The sequence below is a fragment of the Nomascus leucogenys genome, chromosome 10 (assembly GCF_006542625.1).
Source record: "Nomascus leucogenys isolate Asia chromosome 10, Asia_NLE_v1, whole genome shotgun sequence".
Classification (NCBI taxonomy): Eukaryota; Metazoa; Chordata; class Mammalia; order Primates; family Hylobatidae; genus Nomascus; species Nomascus leucogenys.
The window spans coordinates 19,465,437-19,492,755 of NC_044390.1; the positions used below are offsets into that span (position 1 = coordinate 19,465,437).

The 27,319-nt window shown below is 35.9% G+C and overlaps 1 protein-coding gene across 1 annotated transcript in view; it reads left to right on the forward strand.

The window, feature by feature from the left end:
- Window positions 1–27,319, forward strand: part of MGAT4C (MGAT4 family member C) — an 815,317-nt gene that overhangs the window by 750,881 nt on the left and 37,117 nt on the right. Inside the window, exon 7 of the mRNA XM_030819890.1 lies at window positions 1,283–1,332. The gene's annotated coding sequence lies outside the window, so the exon portion shown is untranslated. The remainder of the gene's footprint in view (window positions 1–1,282; window positions 1,333–27,319) is intronic.

A 27,319-nucleotide genomic window follows, 5' to 3' on the forward strand; every position in this document is an offset into this window, starting at 1 on the left:
AACCTTCTGAATAGCAAATTTCTTGGGATCTATAGTTGGGTCTCTTTAAGTTCTGCTTTCTTTCTGCTCCATGCCAATGACTGAAATCTGGTTTTAGGTCCTAGCCTCTCTGTTCTGTGATATAACTAATTGTCTGTGAAGATAACTTCATGTTAAAAAATGAGTTTATGTGACATGAGAATCCCAAAATACCTACTACTATTTCAAAATGCCAGTCTCCAATCGCAACTATTCTTGCTGTCTGTGGAAGCTACAGAAGAAGACAAAGGGGAAAAATGTGGAAATTCCAGTGGAGGTGTTGTTCACCACAGAAGCTGACCACGGCACATTTAAGTAGAGAGAGAAATGCTGATGGAGATATCAGGAGAGCTGGAGGAATCTGTGCCTCAGGAGCATATAAATGTTCACAATTACTCTTGTCTGAAAGAATAATGTTTACATAACACCGAACTTTGAAAAACAGCATAATTGGTTCTACTCAGAGTTACTTAAACAGCCCAGAGTAGCACTGACTTTTTAAAAATATATGTTTATGTATAGTAGGAAAAGACAATGCAAAATAAGAATATATTTATATTCTCAAACTATCTTTTCTTAAAGAAAATACACATAATTTTAAAGGCATGTTATCTTTAGAGAATTTTATTTGCTTATTTATTGTCTTATACCTGCACAGTTTTCTTCTGAATACCCTTGTTAACACAGTCTGGCAGACATTCAATAGCAAACTGTGTTCCAGGCAATGAATTTATACTGTTGTAACAGGAACAATCTCTTGAATGTTGTAACCTTTTATATATGATGGAAAAATCAATAACATGGATAAATGTGTAACAAACTAGCCTGTGCACCTTTTTGGTGAAGTGAAGCTCAGTGACATGGACTGAAGTACTTTCTTAAGGAAAATAACTTTATGCTTAAGTGGAATATTATAAAATATATTTATCTACTAACACAGACATCAATGGTAATATTAAAAGAGACTTATATGTGTGTATCTTTATATTATGTTATATATAATTCAAATATTTAATTTGATACTTTAAATGAAAAATTTAACTTAATACAAAGGTATGTCTATTCTGTGATATGCATACACAGATAAATTATGTTAAAATGTTTGGTTTATATTTTTCTGTCAATTTAGAAAGATTTTATAAATATGATCATAATGCAGTTAGATGGAAAATAACAAATTATTAGAGAGAATACTTTTTATTTTACTTTTATCAGCAAGAAACCAGTGGGTTGTATTAGTAATATTAGACTTTCTTTTTTCCAGGGTGTCAACGGTTTCTGTACAGCACGGATTATGACAGCGTCTTTCTTAAGGTGAGATTCAATGTCATTCATGGTAGTATTCTAAGGTACTACACTTTTTTAATGTGTTATCAAAAATATTTCATAAGTAAAATTGTCCTGGAGTAGCTACACATGCCTAAATTGAAAATATTTTCTCATCAATTTTATGTTACTTATTCAATAGTGTTGTTTTCATGATAAACTCTAAACAACATTTCTTGAACATTTCTGAGTACAAGCCATGTAACTTGATACTTTGATTAAAACTTGGAAGTGTATTAACCATATAAGAAAATCAAGTTAGAGAACAACAGCAAAACATTCTAATACAACTAATACAATTAAGGCATCTCTCAGAGAGTGCACACACTTGTGCAGGTACACACACACACAGACACACACACAGGCACACACACACAGAGAGGATGGTAATTAATACTGGTAACTTTCTCCCAAAATACAAGTACATTAGAATCTTACAATTCTCATAAGCCCTCCAGATTGTTGTGTTAATGAGTGGTGTTGCTCTATCTTCTTTATTATTCCAAGAGTTAGTAATTTTTATTATTGTATTGTAAGTTAATTATATGAGATTTACTCACACATTTACTACTTTTTCCCACCATTTCTTATCAGACTTTACACCTTATCTATCTGCTAAAAGTATATACTTTATCATTTCCTTTAGTAAAGAATTGTCAAGTTTTCTTTGTCTGAAAGTATTTTTATTTTACTCTTACTCTTGAAAAATAATTTCCCCCATTGTGAATCTAGATTGTCAGTAATTTTGCTTGCACCACTGAATGGTTTATTATATTGCTTCCTGGATTCCATTTATTAATGAAAACTCAGTTGTTTTCATTGTAACAACTCAGACAGTTGTTACACCTGTCTGGGTAATTTGCATTTCTTCTTGCTGCTTTTAAAGTCTTCTCTTAATCTTTAGTGATCTAAAACTGGTTGTGATATGACTGGATATATTATGTATCCCACTTTTGATTTGTTAGCCTCCTTGAAATTGTCAATAGATGTTTCCAGCAATTCTGGAACTCCTCAATCAGCATCTCCTTTAATGTAATATCTTCCATTTATTTATTTTCCATATCTCTTCCTTTTTTCACATCATTTCATTATTTATTACTTTGAATCTATATCCAGTTCACTGATTTTATCTGCATTGCTGACATATTTTCATTTAATCTTTTTTAATATTCTAATTTTTACTAGTATTTTTTCAAATATGACTTTAGGTTCATGAGGTACATGTGCAGGTCTGTTACATGGGTGAACTGTGTGTCACTGTGGTTTGGTATATGAATGATCACATTCACTCAGGTAGCAAGCATAGTACCCGATTTAGTAGTTTTTCAACCCTCACTCCCTCTCTCCCACACTCTCTGCTCTAGTAGTCCCTGGTGTCTGTTGCTGATATCTTTATGTCCATGTGTACTCAGTGTTTAGCCCCCACTTATAACTGAAAACATGGAGTATTTGGTTTTCTGTTCCTTTGTTAATTCACTTAGGATAATGGCCTGCAGCAGCATCCATGTTGCTGCAAAGGACGTGATTTTGTTCTTTATGGTGACAGAGTATTCCATTTGTGTTAAGAAATTCTGTTTGAGTCTTTTAAAAATTTAGTCATCTTTTTTTCTTGTTCTTTTGTTCAATCCAAGTTTCTATTTTATTTGTGATTCTATTTACACTCTGTGTTGTTCATGATCAGTTTCACTCGTGGAATATTATTTTCCGTGTGTGTGTGTGTTTGCTGTTGTTTTAACTATGATTGCACACACATAAAATATTATTTATGAAAATTCTTTGAGGTGAGACTTGAAATTCTACTCTTAAATTTTTTGCTTCTCCCAATCACTAAGGGGCAATATAAACCCAAGACCAATTTTATACTAACTGCTTTGCTTTCAGTTTTTGAGCAAACAAATAGCGTGAATTCATTCAGATCTCAGATCTTTAATAAGGATAAGTTCTTAGTTTTGGTTTTATTTTCTCCAGGCAGCACTCAGGAATGAATATTTCTTTTCAGACCCTTTTTCGCCATGAGGTTTGTTTCTCATTTTATGAGGGAGAGCGTTTTCTATTATACTTTCCACTATGGGTGGGCCACAAGGTTTATCTCCTGCATTCTGTTCATCATGAAGCAGTCAAAATGTAATCTCAAACATTCTAAGGTTTGGTAGGAATTTTCACACAGGAAGCTGGCTTTGGTGATTACTTCACCTCTCAAGGTTTCTAGCTTTTATTATTATCTTAGTATTTGTAGAATTTTTTCTTTCATGCAAAATGAAAGATTCTTATAATGTACATACACATGTGTGTGTATGTAATTTTATTTTAATTGTTTTTTCATCAGTAACTTTGCTTTGGTTAGATAGATCCAATATGCAGGCTTGAAGCAGAAAAGTAAATGTTTTTTATTTCTAAAGATGCTAATACTTGATTCTTTACATTTTGCAGACAGTCACAAAGAAAAAATTATAGTGATTTCTCTTTATAAACAGCTGCTATGCCCAGAATAAAGAAATGTTGCAGAAAAAAAGTACAGCAGTTCTTAAACATTTTGCTTTCAGAATATCAGTTTCTTGAGAGTTATTAAGGACTCCAAAGGGCTTTGTTTTGGGGATTTTCATCTATTAATATTTGCTGTATTGTAAACTAAAATATAAATTTTAAAATATTTATTTCCTCTACCACTAAGAATAAACCGATTACCTGTAACAGAAATAGTATATTTTTATGAAAAATAACTGCATTTTTTAAACAAAACAAAAATTAATGAGAAGTTTAGCAGTGCTTGGTATTTTCACTAATCTCTTTCATGTATGATTCAATAGAAAACTCAATAGAAGACTGCTGGAGTGTCGTACCTGCTACTGTATCCACTCTGTTTTGAAATCAAACATCATGTAGCCTTTAAAAACCTTCACTGTGTATTGTGACAGAATGAGAATTAAGACAAATAATACCTTAGTATCATTGTGGAAATAGGTTTGATCTTGCAGTTGTTCTCGAAAGTTGTTTGGGATCCCCAGGAGACCCCAATTCACACTTTGAAAACTACTGACTTAATAGCTTACAACAGTTTGCCCCATGAGTCTATAGGTTGCGTGGGTAATTCTACTGAACCTGGTAATTCAATCTGGGCTGGACTTGACTCATCTTACACAGCTTACTAATGTGTTTCTAGCCAGCTATTGGGTTGTCTAAAGGCTGGCTGCTCTAGAATGATCTTGGCTAAGATGATTAGGACCTAACTGCATGTAAACTCTGTACCTCTACCAAAAATGCCTTGGTCTGTTACCGTGGCAGTCAGGGAAGGGTTTCACAAGGGAGAGTTGAAGTATAAAATGACTCTTGAGTCCTAGGCTTAAAATTGTAGGTTGTCAGTTCTACTGCATTCTTTTGATGCGAACATATTAAAAAGTCAGCTTGAACTCATGAGTGGGGAACAGATTTCACTTCTTGATGGGAAAGGTTACAAAGTCATACCAGAAATGGGGTACATACAGAGCATGAACAATACAAGACATTGTGTCAATCAGTCTTCCCCAGCATCTTATATTCTCAACACAGAAACAAGGTAAAGATTTCTTTCCTCATCTTCAAATGATTTAACTCCATTGTGGATACTATAGAAATCTGTAGGGACATGTCAAGAAGTAATACTGCTGTCACCTAAAATTCATTTGTTTTGGCTCTACACTGCAAATGCTCAGGTAAAACCATAACCTTGGATATAACCAGGCCTTGAGAGACAGGATCACACTAATAAAATCCATGATAAATTGATACTGATGACAATATTAACATTACTAATTTTTAAATTCACAATAAAAAGTATAAATATTACTTGAGATGGAATTTTGTGTGGAAATAATCAGCAAAATCTCTCACTATAGTCAAGTAACACCAAGCATGTTATGAATATGCTGTTGTTACTTCACTTTTACAGACAAGAAATAAACAAAATACATATTTGAGCACATTTCCTCCTTATACATAGACAAATATAGAAATCAAATTGTTGTTGTTCTCTGATTAACAAAATAGACAGTAGGAGATCAGATAAGTAAAAATTTAATAACATCAAGCTAAGAAAGCTGTATTTAATGATAAAAACTTGGGGGTTTTGTTTCTGTGTTTTCTTTTTCTAACAGAATGGAAAATGCTTAAAGCATTTCTCTCCACCTCAAAGATAATCACACCATTAAGAGGAGAAATACCAAAATTGTATAGCTTGGCTCCCTTCCCTCTGGATCAGATGTTACATGTTCCTCAAATGTCTAGAGTCATGCAAGTAATGTAAATGAGTGACATAGTTCAGCAGTAAAATGTAAAGTAGTTGTGGAGAGAGAGGAGCATGGGCAACTAGGATAAGCCTTCCCGATATAAATAATATTAGCTTTTACTTAGGTCCAGCCAATCGCTGCAGTGTAGGAATGAAGATCCATTATTACTCTATATTTTGATTTTAAAAACAAAAGAAGGTTGTCTCAGTAAGATGCCTGACCAGACACACCCAGGAGGAACATCTGCCACCAAGAGACTGGGACATAGGGAAAACTGGTGCACTATGACCAGATCTTCAGAGGGAAGGCATTGAGGGTGGACAGAGGGAGGACACAGACCTTGGGCTGAAGGAGGAGGAGGCTGGGAACCCTGAACGGGGCTACCATGCACCACAACTTATTCCTGGCCACCAACAACTCTTGGGGGGAGGGGTGGATTGAACAGGTGAGGAGCAACCTGCCCTGACCATGAACCTCTGGAATCCTGGCAACCAGAGATACCACAACACCCATGGACACTTGACCTGGCAGTGAAAGCTGCGTAGAGAGTTGATAGGAGCAAGACTGTATCCTGTGCTGAACTCAGGGGGTATGGTGTGGGAACATCTGCAGTAAAACACAGCTAGGTCTGTTCCAGGACCCCAACCTGGCAGAGCCCACTTGCAGTGCAGTTATGGATAGACAACCAAGGTGCTTCCCAGGGGCCCACATCATAGCTCCTTCAACAGCTGACTGTGCCTGACCATCAGAGAGCTCCAGCAGAGCAGCCCCTGCTAACACATACCAGCTCACCTGCCCCTTCTCCCGACCACAGCCTCCCCCATGCTGCTTTGCCAGCACTCACTTGCCCACTGTCACTCACCCCACTGTCCTTCCAGCGTGCACACATAAAAGTGGACCTTGCCTCCCCTCCTCTGCCAGAATATGCCTGTGCATGCATCCCCTCACGCTAATGCCTGCAGAGCAAACATGTACACAGAAGCTGGAAGCCACAAACCCACCAGTGTCCCAGCCCGACCTATGAATGTGTAACCCACTATGCTGCCACTGCTGCTGGCATGTGCAAACAAACATGAATTCTTCTATCACCACCAGACAAAGCACTTTGGCTGGCACCATCCATGGGATTGTTATGGACTGCAGTCTGGAAACAGCTCAGCCCCTCCAGAACCACATATTCCTAACCTTGAGGGGCCAGAGAACAAAGCTGGGAGCCTGGGATCATTCCCTCAAAGTTAGAGCACACAGCTCAAGAATGCTGAACTGAGCCTTAGGCCCCTAAAATCTTCCAGAAAGAAAGCCAGTCAACTGAAACCACCTTAGACCACAATCAAACCCTTAAAGGCAACAAAGAAGATAAAAGCAACAAAACCCATTCAAAGAATAGCAACTTCTAAGATTGAAGGAACATCAGCCCACACAGATGAGAAAAAACCAGAGCAAGAACTCTGGTAACTCAAAAAACTAAAGTGTCCTCTCACCTCAAAATGACCCACACTGGTTGCCCAGCAATGGTTCTTAACAAGGCTGAAATGGCTGAAATGACAGAAATAGAATTCAGTTCATGGACAGGAAAGAAGATTCAGGAGAAAGTCAAAACCCAATTCAAGTATTTTAAGAGATGCAAAAATGTAAAGAGACCAAATTTATTGACTCATTGACATCCCTGAAAGAGAGGGAGAGAAAGCAAACAACTTGAAAAACATGTTGGAGGATGTGATGGTTAATATCGAGTGTCAACTTGATTTGATTGAAGGATGTAAAGTATTGTTCCTGTGTGTGTCTGTGAGGATGATGCCAAAGGAGATTAATATTTGAGTCAGTGGACAGGGAAAGGCAGACTCATTCTCAGTCTGGGTGGGCACAATCTAATCAGCTGCCAGTGTGGCTAGAATAAAATCAGGTAGAAGAATGTGGAAGGACTAGACTGGCTGAGTCTTCTGACCTCCTTTTACCTCTGCTGGATGCTTCCTGCCCTTGAACATTGGACTCCAAGTTCTTCAGCTTTTAAACTCTTGGGCCTACACCAGTGGTTTACCAGGGGCTCTCAGGCCTTCAATCACAGACTGAAGGCTGCACTGTTGGTTTTCCTACCTGTGAGGTTTTGGACTTGGACTGACTTGCTCCTCAGCTTGCAGACGACCTATTGTGGGACTTCACCTTGTGATTGTGTAAGTCAAAACTCCTTAATAAACTCCCTTTTATATATACATCTATCGTATTAGTCCTGTCTCTCCAGGGAACCCTGACTAATACAGATGATATCACCCATGAAAATTTCCCCAACTTCACTAGAGAGGACACAATATTCAAATTCAGAAAATGCAGAGAACCCTTGTGAGATACTACATAAGATGACCATCCCCAAGACTCATAGTCATCAGATTCTCTAAGATCAAAATGAAAGAAAAAAGGTTAAATGCAGCTAGAGAGAAGGTCACTTGCAATGGGAACACCATCAGGCTAACAGCAGACTTTTTGACAAAAACCCTATAAGCCAGAAAATATTGGGGGCCTATATTCAGCATTCTTTTTTTTTTTTTTGAGTTGGAGTCTCGCTGTGTTGCCCAGGCTGGAGTGCAGTGGCGTGATCTTGGCTCACTGCAAGCTCTGCCTTCTGGGTTCACACCATTCTCCTGCCTCAGCCTCCTGAGTAGCTGGGACTACAGGTGCCTGCCACCATGCCCAGCTAATTTTTTTGTATATTTTTAATAGAGATGGGGTTTCACTGTGTTAGCCAGGATGGTCTCGATCTCCTGACCCTGTGATCTGCCCACCTCGAACTCCCATTCAGCATTCTTAATGAAATTTCAACAAAGAATTTTGTATCTAGCCAAACTAATCTTCATAAGCAAAGGACGTGTAAGATTCTTTTCAGACAAGCAGATGCTATGGGAATTCCTTGCATCAGACCTTTCGTACAAGAGGTCCTGAAGGTAGTGCCAAATATGGACAGGAAAGACTGCAACCAGATACAACAAAAACACATTTAACTATAGAAACAATTGACACTATAAAGCAACTACACAAACAAGTTTGCATAAAAATGAGCTAACAACACAATGACAGGATCAAATCCACACATATCAGTATTAACCTTGAATGTAACCAGGCTAAAGGCCTGAATTAAAAGGCACAAAGTGGCAGGTTGGATAAAGAAGCAAGAACCAATGATATGCTGTCTTTAAGAAACTCATCTCACATACAATGTCATCCATAGGCTTAAAGTTAATGGATGGAGAAAAATCTGCCAAGGAAATAGAAAATGAAAAAGCAGGCATTGCTATTCTAATTCTAGACAAAACAGACTTTAAATCAACAAAGTTCAAAAAAGACAAAGAAGCATATTACATAATGGTAGAGGAATCAATTCAACAAGAAGACCTAATTATCCTGAATATATATACACCCAACACAGGCGCACTCAGATTCATAAAGCAAGTGCTTAGAGACCTATGAAGAGAGTGAGATAGCCACACAATAACAGTGGGAGGGTTCAACACCTCACTGAGCACATTAGGGAGATCATCGGAGCAGAAAACTAATGAAGATATTCAGGACCTGAACTCAACCAAATGGACCTAATAGACACCTACAGAACTCTCCACCCAAAAACAACAGAATATACATTCTTTTCAGGTGCACATGGTGTATACTCTGAAATTGACTGCACAATTGTCCATAAAACAATTCTCAGGAAAATCTAAAAAAGCAAAATCACACTAACCACAGAATCAGACCACAGCACTATAAGAATTTAAGTCAATACTAAGAAAATCACTCAAAACCATATAATTACATGGAAATTAAACAACCTAATCCTGAATGACTTGTGGGTAAACAATGAGATTAAGGCAGAAATCAATAAATTCTTTGAAACTTATGAGAGCAAAGATACAACATACCAGAATCTCTGGGACAAAGCAAAAGTAATGTTAAGAGGGAAACTTATGGTGCTAAACAGCCACATCAAAAGTTAGAAAGATTTAAAATTAATAACATAACATCAGACCTAGGGAAACTACAGAAACAACAGCAAAGTATCTCAACTTCAAAGCTAGGAGAAGACAAAAAATAACCAAAATCAGAACTGAAGGAATTGGAGACACACAAACCATAAAAAAAAAATCAACAAAGTTAGGAATTTGTTTTTTGAGAGAATGAGATGGACAGACAAGTAGCTATATGAATAAAGAAAGACAATCCAAATAAACATAATCAGAAATGGCAAATGGGACATTACCACTGAGCTAACAGAAAAAAAAAAAAGGGGGGCAAGATGGCTGAATAGGAAAAGCTCTGGTCTGCAGCAACCAGCCAGATTAATGCAGAAGGCAGGTGATGTCAGCATTTCCAACTAAGTTACCCGATTCATCTCACTGGGACTGGTTGGACAGTGGTTGCAGCCCAAGGAGGGTGAGTTGAAGCAGGGTGGAGCGTTGCCTCACCTGGGAAGCACAAGGGGTCAGGGAACTCCCTCTCCTAGCCAAGGGAAGCCATTAGGACTGTACCATGAACTCCGGCCCAGATACTGTGCTTTTCCCATGGTTTTTGCAAATAGACCAGGAGATTCACTCCAGTGCCCACACCACCAGGACCCTGGGTTTCCAGCACAAAACTCGGCAGCAGTTTGGGCAAACACTGAGCTAGCTGCAGGAGGTTTTTTTTTTTTTTTTTTCATACCCCAGTGGTGCCCAGAATGCCAGTGAGACAGACTTGTTCACTCCCCTGGAAAGGGGGCTAAAACCATGGAGCCAACTGGTCTGGCTTGGTGGGTCCCATGCCATGGAGCCCAGCAAGCTAAGATCCACTGGCTTGAAATTCTCACTGCTAGCACTGCAGTCTGAACTCTACCTGAGGCACTCAAGCTTGGTAGGGAGAGGGCTTCCGCCATTGCTGAGGCTTAAGTAGGCGGTTTTACACTTACAATGCAAACAGAGCCATGGGGAAGTTTGAACTGGGCAGAGCCCACCGCAGCTCAGCAAGGCCACTGCAGCCAGACTGCCTCTCCAGATTCCCTCCTCTCTAGGCAGGGCATCTCTGAAAAAAAGGCAGCAGCCCCAGTCAGCGACTTACAGATAAAAGCCCCACCTCCCTGGGACAGAGCACCTGGGTGAAGAAGCGGTTGGGGGAACAGCTTCAGCAGACTTAAACTTCCCTGCCTGGCAGCTCTGAAGAGAGCAGCAGATCTCCCAGCACAGGGTTCGAGCTCTGATAAGGGATACACTGCCTCCTCAAGTGGGTCCCTGACCCCTGTGAATCCTGACTGGGAGACTCTTCCCAGTGGGGGCCAATAGACACCTCATACAGGAGATTTCTGTAATGGGCTGGCATCTGGCAGGTGCCCCTCTGGGACAAAGCTTCTAGAGGAAGGAACAGGCAGCAATCTTGGTTGTTCTGCAGCATCTGCCGGTGGTACCCAGGCAAACAGGGTCTGCAGTGGACTTCCAGCAAACTCCAGCAGATCTGCAGCAGAAGGGCCTGACTGTTAGAAGGAAAACTAACAAACAGAAAGGAATAGTATCAACATCAACAAAAAGGACATCCACTCAGAGAACCCAATAGAACGTCACTGACTTCAAAGATCAAAGGTAGATAAATCCACAAAGAAAGCGAAAAACCAGTGCAAAAAGGCTGAAAATTCCAAAAACCAGAACCCCTCTTTTCCTTCAAAGGATCACAACTCCTTGCTAGCAAGGGAACAAAACTGGATGGAGAATGAGTTTGACAAATTAACAGAAGTAGGCTTCAGAAGGTGAGTAATAACAAACTCCTCTGAGCTAAAGGAGCATGTTCTAACCAACTGCAAGGAAGCTAAGAGCCTTGAAAAAAGGTTAGATGAATTGTTAACTAGAATAACCAGTTTAGAGAAGAACATAAAAGACCTGATGGACCTGAAAAACACAGCACGAGAACTTCGTGAAGCATACAAAAGTATCAATAGCCGAATCCATCAAGTGGAAGAAAGGATATCAGAGATTGAAGGTCAACTCAATGAAATAAAGTGAGAAGACAAGATTGGAGAAAAAAGAGTGAAAAGAAACGAACAAAGCCTCCAAGAAATATGGGACTATGTGAAAAGACCAAATCTACATTTGATTGGTGTACCTGAAAGTGACGGGGAGAATGGAACCAAGTTGGAAAACACTCTTCAGGATATTATCCAGGTGAACTTCCTCAACCTAGCAAGGCAGGCCAAAATTCAAATTCAGGAAATACAGAGAACATTACAAAGATACTCCTCAAAAAGAGCAACCCCAAGACACATAATCATCAGATTCACCAAGGTTGAAATGAAGGAAAAAAATATTAAGGGCAGCCAGAGACAAAGGTCAGGTTACCCACAAAGGGAAGCCCATCAGACTAACAGTGAAACCCTACAAGACAGAAGAGAGTAGGGCCAATATTCAATATTCTTAAAGAAAAGAATTTTCAACCCAGAATTTTATGTCCACCCAAACTAAGCTTCGTAAGCGAAGGAGAAAAAAAAACCTTTTACAGACAAGCAAATCCTGAGAGATTTTCTCACCACCAGGCCTGCCTTACAAGAGCTCCTGAAGGAATCATTAAACATGGAAAGGATCAACTGGTACCAGCCACTGCAAAAACATGCCAAATTATAAAGACCATCAACACTATAAAGAAACTGCATCAACTAACGGGCAAAATAACCAGCTAGCATTACAAAGGCAGGATCAAACTCACGTAACAATATTAACCTTAAATGTAAATGGGCCAAATGCCACAATTAAAAGACAAAGACTTGCAAATTGGATAGAGTCAAGACCTATGGGTGTGCTGTATTCAGGAGACCCATCTCACATGCAAAGACACACATAAGCTCAAAATAAAGGGATGGAGGAATATTTACCAAGCAAATGGAAAGCAAAAAAAAAAAAAAAAAAAAAAAAAAGAAAGAAAGAAAAGCAAGGGTTGAAACAACAAAGATCAAAAGAGACAAAGAAGGGCATTACATAAGGGTAAAGGGATCAATGCAACAAGAAGAGCTAACTATCCTAAATATATATGCACCCAATACAGGAGCACACAGATTCATGCAACAAGTTCTTAGAGACCTACAAAGAGACTTAGTGTTGGGAAAAAGCTAAGTGTTGGGAAAAAAGCTGAGGCAGGGCTTGCATGTCTGACATAATGTCCAGGGCTCAGGGCATAAACCCCTCGTGGCCACTGGAATGAGTCTAGACTTGCTGGCTCCTTGCTTCTGGCTTAAACTAGAAGAACATGCTCCCCATTTTCTCATTACTGAAACCTGCACTTTCTGCACATGTACTTCAGAACTTAAAGTATAATTAAAAAAAAATTTAAAAACAACAATAACAAAAAACCCTCAGAGACTACTATGCACATTTCTATGCACACAAGGTAGAAAATCTGGAAAAAAAAAAAATAGGTCAATTTCTGAGAGATTTAACCTCCCAAATTGAACCAGAAAGAAAATGAATCCCTGGAGACCAATGACTTCCAATATAGGATCAGTAATAAAAAGCCTATAAAACAGAAAAAGCCCATGACTAGATGGATTCACAGCCAAATTCTACCAATGTATAAAGAAGAGTGGGTACTATTCCTTCTGAAGCTATTCCAAAAATTTGAAGAGAAGGGACTCCTTCCTAACTCATTCTAGGAGGCTAGCATCATCCTGATACTGAAACCTGGCAGAGACACAATGAAAACAGAAAACTTCATGCCAATATCCTTGGTAAACACAGATGCAAAAATCCACATCAAAATACTAGCAAACTGAATCTAGCAGCACGTCTAAAGCTAATCCACTATTATCAATCAGGATTCATCCCTGGGATGCAAGGCTGGTTCGACATATGCAAATCAATAAATGTGATTTATCACATAAACAGAACTAAAAACAAAGACACATGATCATCTCATCAGATACGGAAAAAAGCAGTCAATAAAATTCAGTATCCCTTCATATTAAAAACCTTCAACAAACTACTTATTGATGGAATATATTAAAAAAATAAGAGCCATCAAAAAATAAACTAAAAGCCCACAGCCAACATCATAATGAAAGGGCAAGAGCTGGAAGCTTTTGGGAACTGGAACAAGAAAAGGATACCCTCTTTCACCATTCCTATTCAGCGTGGTACTGGAAGTCTTAGCCAGAGTAATCAGGCAAAAGAAAGAAATAAAACGCATAGTAATTGAAAGAGAGGAAGTCAAACTATCCGTTTTTGCAGAGAATATGATTTTATACCTAGAAAACCCCATAGTCTCTTTCCCAAAACTCTTTGATCTGATAAACAACTTCAGCAAAGTTTCAGGATACAAAACAAATGTACCAAAATCAATAGCATTTCTATACAACATCCAAGCTGAGAGCCAAATCACGAATGCAATCCCATTTACAATAGCCACAAAAAGAAAAAATAGTACCTGGAAATACAGCTAACTAGGGAGGTAAAAGACTTCCACAGTGAGAGATAAAATACTGCTCTAAGAAATCAAAGACAATATAAACAAATGGAAAAACATTCCATGCTCATTAATAGAAAGAATCACTATTTTAAAATAGCCATACTGCCCAAAGCAATCTAAAGATTCAACTATTAAACTACAAATGGCATTATTTACAAAACTAAGGGGAAAAAACTATCTGAAAAGTCATATGAAATAAAAAAGAGCTTGAATAGCCAAGGCAATCCTAAGCAAAAAGAATAAAGGTGGAGGTACCACATTACCCAACTTAAAACTATACTACAGGGATACAGCAACCAAAACAGCATGGTTCTGGTACAAAAACAGACACATAGACCAAGGAACAGAATAGAGATCACAGAAATAATGCTGCACAGCTAAAACCATCTGACCTTGAACAAAGTCTACAAAAACAAGCTATGGAGAAAGGACTCCCTATTCAACAAATGGTTCTGGGATAACTAGCTGGCCATATGTCAAAAACTAAATATAGACACCTTCTTTACACCATATACAAAAATCAACTCAAGATGATTTAAAGACTTAAACCTAAAATGATATAAACTATAGAAGATAACCTAGGAAATACTATTCTGGACATAGGACATGGCAAAGATTTCATGACAAAGATGCTAAAAATAATTGCAACAGGCCGGGCACTGTGGCTCACGCTTGTAATCCCAGCACTTTGGGAGGCCGAGGCGGGCGGATCACGAGGTCAGGAGATCGAGACCACGGTGAAACCCCGTCTCTACTAAAAATACAAAAAAAATTAGCCGGGCATGGTGGCGGGCGCCTGTAGTCCCAGCTACTCGGAGAGGCTGAGGCAGGAGAATGGCGTGAACCCGGGAGGCGGAGCTTGCAGCAAGCCGAGATCGCGCCACTGCACTCCAGCCTGGGTGACAGAGCAAGACTCCGTCTCAAAAAAAAAAAAATAAATAAATAAATAATTGCAACAAAAACAAAAATTGACAAATGGGACCTAATTAAACTGAAAAGCTTCTGCACAGTGAAAGAAACTATCAACAGAGTTAAACAAACAACCAAAAAATGGTAGAAAATATTTGCATACTATGCCTCTAGCAAAAGTCTAATATCCAGAATCTATAAGGAATTTAAACAAATTAATAAGCAAAACAACCCCATTATAAAAAATATAAAACCCCATTATAAAAAAAACCCATTATAAAAAATAAAACAACCCCATTATGTAGTGGGCAAAGGACACAAACAGTTTTCAAAAGAAGACATACACATGGCCAAAAAACATATGAAAAAATGCTCAACATTACTAATAATTAGAGAAATGCAAATCAAACTCACAATGAGATACCAACTCACACCAGTCGTAATGGCTATTATTAAAAAGTCAAAAAAATGACAGATGCTGGCAAGGTTGCAGAGAAAAAGGAACGCTTGTATACTGTTGGTAGGAATGTAAAGTAGTTCAGCCACTGTGGAAATCAGTGTTGTGATTTCTCACATATCTCAAAATGGTAATTCTACCTTTCAACCCAGCAATCCTATTATTTGGTATATACTCAAAGGAAAATAAATCATTCTACCATAAAGACACAGATATATTCATTGTGGCACTATTCTCAAAAGGAAAGACATGGAATAAATCTAAATGTCCATCAGTGGTAGAATACATAAAGAAAACATGGTAGATATATACCATAGGATCTTACACAGCCATAAGGAACAACGAGTTTATGTCCTTTGCAGCAACACAGATGGGGGCCATTATCCTAAGTGAACTAACACAAGAGCAGAAAACCAAATAACACCTGTTCTCACTTGTAAGTGGGAGCTAAGCATTTAGCACATATGGACACAGATAAGAGAACAACAGACACTAGGGCCCACTTGAGGTGTAGGGTAAGAGAAGGGTGAGGATCAAAAAACTACCTATCAGGTACTATGCGTATTACCTGGGTAATGAAATAATCTCTACACTAAGCCCCAGAGACACACAATTTACCTATAAGACAAACTTGCACATGTACCCTTGAACTTAAGATAAAAGTTAACAAGCAAATATATAAATAAATAAAATTGAATAAAGTAAAAACACAATAGCAAAGATTTCAAGAGAAATCCAGAAACTTATCTGAAATTGCTCCATTTTTGCATATTGTGTAGACCACATCAATGCTGCTAGAACACTGATTTTCCTTCTGGTTGCTATTTTTGTGAACCTTACATCATTTGAACATTGCAGGTGTTGTAATAAAATTCCTATTTTCATGTCTTTTTTCAACTGATATATTGCTTTGTTATTGATGTTAATATATTCATACATATTCATAATCTAGTCTGACTCTTTAAATATTCATGTAATATTTTGCTCTCATGCATTAAAGTGTAAGAACAACGTAAGCAAATTTAACTGAAATAAATCAGGTGCTGGAGAGGATGTGGAGAAATAGGAACACTTTTACACTGCTGGTGGGACTGTAAACTAGTTCAACCATTGTGGAAGTCAGTGTGGAGATTCCTCAGGGATCTAGAACTAGAAATACCATTTGACCCAGCCATCCCATTACTGGGTATATACCCAAAGGACTATAAATCATGCTGCTATAAAGACACATGCACACATATGTTTATTGCGGCACTATTCACAATAGCAAAGACTTGGAACCAACCCAAATGTCCAACAATGATAGACTGGATTAAGAAAATGTTGCACATATACACCATGGAATACTATGCAGCCATAAAAAATGATGAGTTCATGTCCTTTGTAGGGACATGGATGAAACTGGAACCCATCATTCTCAGTAAACTATCGCAAGGACAAAAAACCAAACACCGCATGTCCTCACTCATAGGTGGGAACTGAACAATGAGAACTCATGGACACAGGAAGGGGAACATCACACTCCAGGGACTGTTGTGGGGTGGGGGTGGGGGGAGGGATAGCATTAGGAGATATACCTAATGTAAATGACGAGTTAATGGGTGCAGCACACCAACATGGCACATGGATACATGTGTAACAAACCTGCACATTGTGCACATGTACCCTAAAACTTAAAGTATAATAATAAAAAAAAAATACCACTATTAAAGGTCAGCGAAACCAGAGAAAAAGAATGCAGTGGAGACGGAAATAGTGTTTTATATAAATTTCTATGCAGACCATTTTGGCCGTCATTTCACTTGGTTTACCCCACTGTGACCCTGAAAATTAAATGTGGGATGTGAATCTACTATTCACTCAGTTATTATTAGTTCCTACTTATCCTCTTACCACACTGTGATTCTAGTGCTTAAGATGCATGTATTTCATACATAATGTTGAAAGCCAAGTTGACTACATTTTGTATTCAAAAGAAAAAAACAATTATTTATAATGTGAAGAGAACCACTGACTATGATAGATTCAATTTGAGACAGAATGTCAATCTTAATTGTGGCACCAACATGCTACTACTCCCATATTTGATTATACATGTTTTATGCTTTTGTTGGTGACTAAATGTAATGGTTACATGAAACACTATCACCGTAGACTCTAAGTACAATTTTGCATTCTTTCAGATATACATCAAACTTCAAGAAACCTTCAGCTAGTCTTTGTCTTATCAATAACAAATTAAATCGGTCACTTGGATTATTTTGGCATTGAATTTTTCTTCTGCATAAAGTTGTAATTGAACTAATAATCTTTACATTTTTTTCTGGCTTGAATATTCTGTGATTATCAGTTTTAGCCCATTTTGCATAATTTAATAATAAAATGTGCTTTGAACTACTGAGCAAATGATAAACATTTCCTTCTGGATTAGAAAATAAGTAATATTCCATTGGGAACAATGCATAAATATATATACTAATCAAATTTCAGTCTTGCCTCTTTAACCTCCTTTTAAAAAGTCCCAATCCAATGTTTTACACCTAATAGATTACTCAAAAATTGATACCAGTAAACCTTTTCACTGTTTTTTATTGTTGGTCTTTGATACAAGTGTACCAGTGAACCTTTTCATTTAATGTGTTTTATCTCATGTAAAATTCTGTACATGTAGTCATACTCACTAATATTAAGCCATAGTATAGGCATCATCTCGTATTTAGGCTATAAAGTGAAGATTTCTGGCATAGACTGTCATCTTTTCAATTCCACAATCATACTGATTTCAACTCCAGTGTCATTCTATACACATAAGCATCATACAAATTGTTCACATGAATTTTTTTAACCAGTTGGCATGAGATTCCAAATGTACAAACCTAAGTACAAATTTTATTCTGTCACTTAACAGTTGTATCTACATGGGAAAATTATTTCAGTCGCTGAGACTCCTGTGTCTCTCTTGTAAAACGGCACGACTCACACCTATTGACATCTTTTCTTCCTTCATTTATAAGTCTTTGTCATGAAATACAATATTTCCAACACAGGAAAAAAAATAGGTTTGATGTAATTTTTACTTGATTTTTAATGTGCTTTTTTTAATAGGCACAACAAACATTTGCTCAAGTCAATTGCTACTTGTTGTTAAGAAACTTAATGTTTATTATTAAATAACTGTTTCTATACTGTCCCTCCAAATATGGTTATATGTAATAAAATTAATCCCCAGACACTTTCTCCTCTGTAATAATTATACTTTCACAGTTGTTTTTAATGTTCTTGAATTACATACCTTCGTCAACCAATAAAGAGAAAACTCTGAGACAGGATCTAATTGCAATACATGTATCCTGTAAAGTTCCTCATTAGGTATAAATAAAGTGTCATCACTAATATCATGGGCAACAGTATTAAATTAGAAGAGTGGCTCCCTCCTTGTTGAAGAAAATGAAAATAGAGAAAATAATAAATTAATTTATAATGGTCAAGAAATATTTAAGCAGGTTCTCCTCTCTACTTTTTTGGGGGGAACCAGCCATCTGACATTTTCTTTAAGGCAGGAAATTGTGACTAAGGAAAGAAGCTGAAACAGAAGTTTGTATTCTCATTCTCACACTGTAAAACGATTTTACTCTGCTGGTTTTTAGCATGTTAGATCTCGTCCAACCAGTTTACATAAGTTTGAATGTATTTAATGTACTATGTAAAAAGCATAGTAAGGTCAGTATTGTATCAACAACCTTTCTGTTACAGTTTTTCTCGTGAGAGTAGATCCAGCCCTGCACTCAAATTGGCTGCACACTGAAGTTTAGTACTCCTTTCTTTCCCATGACTCACTCTAGATTTTGACTCTGTCTTTTTTGATCTGATATTGACATATAACAAGTTTTCTATGAAAATTAGAAGGATGTAAACTTCTTACACAGAGCCTGGCACATACTAAAAGCTAAATATGATGGTTATGTATATAATATCGGAGATCATCAAGCTTTACTGCTTATACCATTGTCCGTTAAATAGCATCAGGCATTTTACTATATTTTGTCTTTAATCATTTCAATCTTTTATAAATGTCGGCCAAAAGATCATCTCGATAATAAATACTGCAAACAATAATTAGAAAATAGAGAAGACAGTGCATACTACTCCAGTTTGAATGATAAAACAATAAAATAGTAAGCACAGTAATTACATGTACAGTGAAAATATAGATAATTGGAATCTGTAATGAGAGATCTTATATCATTTCTTCGTCATAATATGTATTTCCCCCACTTATTTACTTTCTCAGTGCTTTTGTTTTAATAAGGTAATCCTACCCCCAATCTTTATAATCTCTAGGAACCAGGATCAAAACCTAACCTCTATTTTTCTACACAACATAGCTGACAGAATAGCACCATAGTGTATTATTACCAGAAACAATTTCCTTGACGTTCTACTAAAGGTTTCTCAAATTTTAATTAAAGAGATGGCTTTGTCTGTGTTCTCAAATGCTAAATTTATCAATTAAAATTCTAATCAAAACTGTTAGGGAACATTTCTGAGGTATACCTGGGCCTAATTTCTTGCCTTCAATGAGCCCAGAGTTTATCAGGGAAAAAAAAGTTGTGTAAAGAAACAAGAGTAAGAAAGTGTTAAAGGTGATGTGATGGACAAACTACAAGTTAGACACCAGACCCCAAAAAAGTATTGATCACTTCTTCCCTATAGGAGAGAAATCGGCAATACTTCATAGTGAGAGCATCACTTGCCCTGCCATGATGAAGAGTTCAGCGTATGTCAGCAGACAAAGGGCATGGTGTTGGGATGGAATGCTGTCAATTACTAGGGCAAGAGAAGGTAATAGGAGCTTTTAATAATAATGAAAAAGATTTTGAACTTTTTTCCATCAGCAGATGGAATCTCGGAATGTCTCATGCTTAGGAAGGACATGGTCAGATTTGTTGTTAAGAAAGGCTGTGCAGAGAAGTGTGGCAAAGGGATCCGGAAGATGCAAGCTATTATTTAGAAAAGGTAGTTGGTGGAAGATTTAACAGTATGTGTTTGATACTTTCTTGACTAGATACACTTGATTTTCAAAGCCTGGAGAATGTATACAACTTAGGTCAATAGAAAATGTATAAAATAAAATATTATGTTGGTGATAAGCTATTATGATCTATAATATTTTATACTGATGATAAATAATTACTGTATATATAAAATATTTTTTCTAGCAAAAATGAAATGATTATGGATCATCACTGTTATTTCAGTGATGAATTTAGCAAAGTAAGTGAACTTTAGAAATTAGTCAGATCTCTGGAAAATTATAGTAAAAGCTATAATGAGGGCCATGGGGCATTGAAAGCTTTTGAACTATTTGATAAACCATGAAATATTAAATTATGCTTAACATATTTCAATATTACATGTATTCACATAAACTCCAAAATGTGACTTTAAAATGGATAATTTCCCATTAACCAAACTATTTTAACTGGACCACAATTCTTAATCAGATAAAATACAGTTATAATGTGTAGTGTATAATGACATATTTTATGTTAATGTTTTTCATCATATGAATTTCATGAAAAACCATGTGTATTTTAAAATAAATTTTTTCTATTCTGTTCTCTGGGCCAGAAATATAGTACATCGTACTATAATATTTGATCTAAGTAATTAAACATTCAATATTAGAGTAGCCAATAAAACAGAAAATTATAATTTTTAAAATAAAAATGTAACAAAATTACTTTAAAATATAAAAATTTTAAATTATCTTTAAATAATACTTTATGCTAGGATATTTTAACTTAGTCACAGCCATGTCTTTGAGAAAACATGGAATACAGCAAAAGTGTAGTTATCAGAAGAGCCAACAGCCGGGAAAATACCCATGAATATGCTTCCCAGAGGTCTCCAGGTAGCCCTTTCCTCTTCTATTATGACACTGTATGTTCAGTTTGCTTATGAAGTGAGGTACACTGTGACAGTGAGAAATTCGTTATTTCCCGCAGATTTCCTAATAATGATTCATCGTAGTTATGTGTTGTCACTATTTTTCCTTTTAGAATGTGGACCTACTTATAGTATACTGAGAACTAGTTAATAATGACTTTAGAAATCAAATCCAAATAGATTGCAACATGTGTATTTTCTATGAGGATTACCTTCCACTTAATAAATGGTACGATACACAAATGCTTCACTGTTGCTACTTTAATCGAAAAGGATCCCTTTTAATAATCCTCTGGACTCTAGAGAAATTATACACACACAGATTGGAAGAGCTGAGAAAGCTTATTTAACTAAGCTGTCAACAGCAATATCTCAGATCTGCTTAAATTTACTGGGGGAAGATCTATTTGAAATGCAGAAAATAAACACTGAACTACTTGTAATGTTACAGTCAATACACAAGAATATATTACAAGACTAAGGGGAGCTGGAAATATCTTCATAAATGAGACTACTTTTTGATCCAGCAATTTTACTAATATGTTTATAGCAAAAAATTAGGCACAAAGATATCTCATATGAATTTTAATTGCATCATTATTGTAAGACAGTATTTGTAACTAGGGGAGTGGGTTAAATAAAAACATGTTTCAACTAGACTATTCAGCAATTTGAAAGAATAAAGTGAACCTATTTGTGCTGATATGGAAAGATTTTTAAGATATAGTGAAAGAAACAAAAACATAATATGGTTCAACGTATGGGTTATTTTTAAATAGGTGTGTGTGTGTTTAGTATTTGTGTGTGCGTCCATGTGTGTGTGCATGTGCTAAAAAACCAAATTATAGTAGCAATGGTAATCAGTAGTAGGAATTACAGTGATAGTAGAGGAGAATATTCAACTGCTTCTATTTTTTCTACATTCTTGCATTGCTTACATAATTAAAAATAAAAGTAAAATTATTCTTATTTTATATACTCACTCCTTATGAATAGGACTTGGACAATTACTTTGTTACCACAGTATTTTTAAAAATTTTAGTGTTAGCAAGAACATGAAATTTCAGGACGGGTGACATAAATACACCATCATAACTGCAGGATGTGTCTATAGTATTATAAGTATTAATCAGTATATATCATTGTACATTCACTAATATTGAACCATTTAGCAGTTTAAAAACATATATGTATGTATATATCAGGAACCCTAAGCATTAATATTGAGTTGATGATCAATTACTTTCACTGTTTGAAGAGAGACAACATAGCATAATGTCCTACACCACAGTCTGGGGAGTCAGATACACCTCGTCCCAATAGTTATGAAATCCTGGAAAAGTTCATTAAACATCCCCGAAAGCCTCATTTTTTCCATAATAAATAAATAGATATGATAATGTCTAGTAATTGGAGTCCTAGGAGGATTAAAATAGATAACGCATGTAGACAGTCCCACTGCCTTTCATAAAATAAGTTCCCCTAGAACTTAGAATTTTAGTGTTTCTTCATAGCTTTTATTAATAGCCTATTTTCCCTATCTTTATAAGTTATAAATATTTGAAACAACATATAAAAAATATTGTTTTATGAGATTTTCAACAATGGATAAATTTTTAAAACTGTTTAATTCTCTCATGACATCTTTAGTTATTGAATATAGAAATTTAAGTATTTTAGTATGAGACTGCTAGGGAATAGCCATAGAGAAAAATACTTTATGTAATTCTTTCATTTTAGTTTATTATTTACATAATGCCATGAATCAATGATGTTTCGATTACACAAGGGAAATAATGCAAAATAGATTACAAGATTGAACATAGGAAAATTGATTTTCACTGTTGAAATTATTAATTTCTTTCTAAAAAGAGTTTTTCATTGAAGATTTTTATTATGCTCTCAAACCATAACTTCTTTCCTGATCAATAAGTAATTTATACCATGGGGGAATTAAAAAAAATAAACTGAAAGTTTGGTATAAAAATTATGTTTAGGGACCTGGTAATAAATCTAGGTTATTTCTATTTTTAAATTCAGTTATTTCTTTATAAAAATCACTTGATCATTTAATTTAAAGAATCTCTGACCAAGAGGAAAAGATATTTGAATTCTGGTTTCATCTGAAGCTAAGCCAAATGAATCAAGATTGTCATATAGTTGTTAATGTAATGAGGTTTAATCCTAAACTTGAGTCTCAAAATAGAAAAAAAAATACTAGTTCAGGTATTAGAAATTTTTAAGATTTGATAACTCGAATAAAGGGAATTGACACTTTAAAATGCATTTTTAAAATGTTAATTATACCATTACTATAAATGTCCCTAGAACACAGATACTTATTCTTCACATTTGACCGTTTGACTATGGTAATGACTGCTTCAATCTCACTGGGAGCAGGCTGTAGGATAATTAATGACATTTTTCTTCTTTTATCTGAATTATCGCCAATGACATCTTTCTTCTTAAACCTGAATTACCACCTTGAGTTAACCCGAAATTACTTATCATTCATGCATTACAATGTACAATTCTGTGGCCTGATTTGTCAATTCAGATGTTAGAGTGCAGCTTTAAGAGTCTTTATATAAATGAAAATTATATCTTCTATAAAATCAATATAAGAGCAGTAATTTTACAAAATAGAAAGGGAAAGAAGTAAAACCCTGTTAGGTTTAGAAGACAATTTTTAACTTTAGAACTAGTCCCTTCTAGAATTTTTGCTCTATATTTTTTGCATAATTTTGATAATATATACAGAATTTTAGGGGGTTTTTCAAATGCATTGTTCCAAATATAAGCTATATGCATATTTTTGAAATAGAAAAAAAGTGTATTAATTGAGAGAAGACAAAGGGAAGAGTCAAAAGTAGAACCATCATTCTATTCTGTATTCCAGTTTAACGTTATTTACGCATATACAGAGTAGAATGAAGATTACCTGAAGCTGCAAAGAAGGGATGGTTAACGGGTATATACATATTTTAAAAATTATGAAATATAGAAAGGTATAAAGAAAAAAGTAACACCATCCATAATTGTACAAAATGCATACTATCACTATTAATATGTCATTGTAGTTCTTTAATCGTTCTCTGCATACATTTTTTCACTGTTAAAGTTTTACATATTAAACATATAAGAACATTTAGAGGTCTTAGATGCAAGATAATATGTGGAGTTTTTTTTGATACATATTGTGCTTGTTCATTCAGAAGAATTTTAAAGATAAAGAAAAAAATCATTTCTCAAGTTTCTCGACATGGAAGTGACCTTCAAATTGCCCAACTCAGCTCTAACTTTCTAAATGGGATAAACAAGAACAAACACTTGGTAATTATTCTTGTAAACTCCAAGCTATGCAAATATTGTAGTCATTTTCAGTAAGTTCATGAATGGAAAAAAAGCTAGTTACTGCTTCAAGTGGCTACAAACAACAGTATTATGTGTTCTATTTGAAGCTTGGATGCAATTTTATTATATTTACATATTAATAAATATTTGTATAATATAAACATATATAATTACATAAGTATTTATATAATATATATAATATATTTCGTGAGTCTACAAAATTTGAAGTTACAAAACAGGAACCAAGCTTAATATAAAGTCTTAAATAGTACTTAATATAAAATCTAGCTTCACCACTTAGCTTTAAAAGCAACATGAGGATACCTAAATCCTACTGGTTTCTTGAATTTGGAATCAAAATTAAGTAAGAAAAAAACTGCAGTCACTTTTCACCATAGTCTCTCCATTCTTGGTTCTTAATTCATCTCATTTAATATGACTTGGTGGAAATTTTAATTATTTTCTAAAGAGAAAAATAAATCAATACTTTATTTCTGAAGACCTTACATACCAGAAAAAAAATTGACTTTGCCTCTGCAAAATAAAGAGAACTTTTGTGAACTACAATTATGGAACAATAACATAACATCTCCCTTCAAAATTTCAAGGTATTTTCTTATCATCTTCTCATTTAATAAAATTATTACAGAATACAAGTCTGAAACTAGGCTGTTCATTTTGTTTATCATGAGCTCTATAGTGTGTTAGCTTATACTACTTCTGCTTAGATGGTGGTAAGATTTTAAGAAAACAGGAAAAATCAACAACTTTATAATATAGAAATGTTACACTCCTTATGTCACTTTTTTTTTTTTTTTGCCATACTCTTACCCTGGGGTCTTTCCCACTCTTACCTTACTCCCTGTCTGCCTTCATCTCCTCTATGTAATATTCTCTGAAAACAGCCAACTCCCAAGTAGAAAAGTCCCTTATTTCCCTACTTTATGTTTCTATTATAACCTGTGCATTTTTGTAACATCATGACTAACAATTTATGGATCACTTTTGGGCACATTTACCTTCCTTTTGCCTTGCACTAGACATTAGTGCAAGAACAGGGACTTATTTTATTTTAGAGACAGGGTCGCACTCTGTCACTCAGGCTGAAGTGCATGGCACAATCATGGCTCAACCTCGAACTCTTGGGCTTGAGTGATCCTCTGTCTTAGCCTCTCGAGTATCTGGAACTACAGGTGTGCACCACCATGCCCAGCAATTATTTTTTATTGTTTTTCATAAAGACAAGTTCTCACTATGTTGCCCAGGCTGGTGTCAACTTCCTGGCCTCAAGTGATCCTCCCACCTCAGCCTCCCAAAGTGCTGAAATTACAGACAGTGAGCCACCAGGCCCAGCCAGAACATGGACTTTAAAGTAATCTTTACTTTGCTTTCTAGCATAATGTCATGTGCATAGTAGGGCTTCAGTAAGTGCACATAGAACTAAGGTAATAATGTCTTGAGCAATACAGACTGAGTAACCACTGAAAATGTTTTTTAAAAATTCTTCATAACAGCTATCGGGAAAGTATTAAAAGCATTTCTAACACAACATGTGTTTTTACTGCATTTCCTCTGTAGTATTTTTCTGTTCTAGTTAAGCTGAATATTAAATTGCAGTCATTGTGCATAGCACAGGTATCTGGTACCTAGTATAAACTCAATAAATGTTTGAGTGAAATAATAAATGAATGGTAATGATTTATCAGTAATGAAATTCTTATTATTTTTAGAATTTAATAAAAAGCTTAGGAAAAACAACACTTAAACAGAAAAATAATTCATAATATGAGCATTACTTCAATATAAAAATATATTAATGTATGCATTAAATCTACCCAAATTTGTTATTTGGTACTACTGAATTCAAGTTAGTTTACCTGATCTATTACTGTATAAAAATGTACAGTAAAAATGTGTGGCAATATTATTGAGACAATATATTATTGAGTTTTATACTATACTAGTGATTCTACATAAATGCTTATACCATCCTTTAAGGAAAAATAATCATCTTATGTATTATGTCTTAACATTAAGGTGGAAACATGATTGCTAGTGTTCTTCAATATTAATTGCTTAACCATTTTTTTTAATTTTTTGAGACAGAGTCTCGCTCTCACCCCGGCTGGAGTGCAGTGGCGCAATCTCGGCTCACTGCAAGCTCTACTTCCCAGGTTCCCGCCATTCTCCTGCCTCAGCCTCCCGAGTAGCTGGGACTACAGGCACCCGCTACCATGCCTGGCTAATTTTTTTGTATTTTTAGTAGAGATGGGGTTTCACCATGTTAGCCAGGATGGTCTCCACCTCCTGACCTGGTGATCCGCCCGCCTCGGCCTCCCAAAGTGCTGGGATTACAGGCGTGAGCCACCGCGCCCTGCCTGCTAGACCAATTTTTAACTTGACTTCGAAACACCTAATTGTTATCTCTCTGATAAAGTCTGTGTAGACTAGGATGCATAAAACATCAGAGATTTATTTACAAAGGTCTGTGTTTAAACTGAACTGCCATTTATCATACATAGGTATGGTAGCATACTTGCTCTCTATTATACTGGGGCACACCACTAAAACTATCTTAGTTCAGTTT